The sequence below is a fragment of the Macaca mulatta genome, chromosome 6 (genome assembly GCF_049350105.2).
Source record: "Macaca mulatta isolate MMU2019108-1 chromosome 6, T2T-MMU8v2.0, whole genome shotgun sequence".
Lineage (NCBI taxonomy): Eukaryota > Metazoa > Chordata > Mammalia > Primates > Cercopithecidae > Macaca > Macaca mulatta.
Window position 1 is genome coordinate 98,677,118 of NC_133411.1, and position 2,354 is coordinate 98,679,471.

Below are 2,354 nucleotides of genomic sequence, written 5' to 3' on the forward strand. Positions count from 1 at the left end.
AGTTTTACTAATTTTGTCTTTTAATCAGAAGTTTTAGTTCACTTAAAGCTAACATAGTCACTGATATATTTGCTTTGAAATTTACCATTTTAAAATGCTTTTTCACTTGTTAGACCGGAGCCCTTCCCAGCTACATAAGCCCACCTTCATTATTTATCACATAGCTCCTTCTGTCTTCAAACCGACACTGATATATCAGTCCTTTTCATTCTTCAAATTGCTCTGACTTCATCTTCTGCCACAGCTCTTCTGCCTCCAGTTAAAGAAAGTTTTCTGCTGTTAAGGCCTCGTGTCATTAGGTTAACACAATGAAGATAGCACAAGAGAATCTCTCTATTTTAAGGTAACTGATTGATTAATTATAGCCGCAAAGTCTCTTTATCATGTAATGTAACACATTTATAGGTTCTAGGGACATCTTTGTGGGGCCATTCATCCTACGTCCTACAACAATACTGAAAAGAGTGGACAGTGGAAGCCATAAAATTGCATAGCTCAGATCTCCTGTAGTAGGAAGCATTATTAACTGATAGTCCCAACAACTGTCCTTCTGAATATACCCCAAATTTACATTGTATCAAGGCTTTCTGCATGCTCCTACGATCTGAGGAATGTGAGAATCTTTTAATGAGGAAATATGTTTCAGAACGTGTTGGCTTAGCCCTAACTTTCTGAGAACCATGCAGAAATCTGAGTCTACTCAATTCTCATTTCTTTATCTTGTGATTCATAAACCTGAGTTGTTGTGTGATAAGTATCACTGTCTTCTCCAAAGGTCTCCATTTTATCCTTCAGGGGTGTTTAGCCCTAATAAATCTCTGACATGTGTAGTTTCATCTTGGTATTTGTTTCCCAAGTAATTTAAATGAACACTCCACTTCTGATTTAGCCTTAGATCTGCTTTTAAAATATTAAATGTTAACCATCTCTCTGTTTGCTGAAGTTTTTCCAGTCACCACTTAGTTTGAGGATGCACACATTTTAATAGATCCCTCAAGATGGACTCATGTGTACAAAATTCCCTGAGCTCACGTATGATTAAAGCTGTTTATAACATTAATACTTGAAGGATATCTTGAGTGTCTTGAGTAGATAGAAAAGCTTTGTTTCTCACTTTTTCTCTGTGAGACATTTTAAATTTTCTGCTTCATTGATTTCTTACTTTGAATGGGGTTTAGCAATGTCTAGTAAGTTTTGTGCCATTCTAATTCTGTAGTGTTTTTTATCCTTTTTTTTTTTTTTTTTTTTTTTTTGCCTGGAGACCATGAGGATTTTTTCCCCTTTATCATTAAAGCCTTCCTTTCTTTTTTCCTTCCTTCCTTCCTTCCTTCCTTCCTTCCTTCCTTCCTTCCTTCCTTCCCTTTCTTCCTTCCTTCCTTCCTTCCTTCCTTCCTTCCTTCCTTCCTTCCTTCCTTCCTTCCCTTTCTTCCTTTCTGTCTCTCTCTCCCTCCCTCCCTCTCTCTTTCTTTTTTTCTATAGCAAGGTGGTGAGAGGCGGTGCATACTTGAATTTGTTTATTTTCTTTCATAAAGGAGATCTTAAATTTCACTCTTCTTTCCTTATTTTTTCTTTCTCCTTCATTATGCAGTTTCCAGAGGCCATCTCTCCCTTACTTTCAACCTTCTTTCCTCCAAAATTCTCTCTTTCCAAGACTGGCTCTTCATCTTACATGAACTTTTCAATATCTTTCTCATATATAGTACTTTAATCTAACAGGAAAGGTGAATTTGTTCTTTCTGATGGTGGCTTTAGACTAATTTTAGACCTGCCATCAGCCTTTTTTTTTTTTAATTTTCACACTGATATTCCCAGGCTGTTCTCGCTCTCCATGTTGACTCGCAGTGAAATGCAAGAGATAGCTCACTAATTGGGTGTTTAATTTATATTCTTTCTTCCAGATAATCTGTTTTTTTTTTTCTTTTGTCTTCTATGTATAAGGAGAGCACAAGCATTATTTTTTCTTCTTTTTGTTTATTTATATGTCTATTTAAAGTATATTGGGATTTTTAGATATACCAGTTGTGGATATCTTGATGAACATTTATAGAAGAGTATTTCACAAACACTTCCCCCCGCATCACTCTTACCTCTACCAGCTACATAGTTTTCCTCTGTTTTATTCTTTCTTCATTTTTCTGTCTTTTCCCATAATTCTTCTTCAAATAGATTATTCTCTAAATATACCACACTAATTTCCCTATATTTCATACTTTCTTACACAGAAGATACTAATCGATTCACAGATTTGTTGTTTATATGCTCTTAAACTTAATAAAGACCATATTTATGTATAGCAAGGGCCATTACACTAAAGTTAACATCATGCTAGGGCAAAATTATATATTGTCCCATTA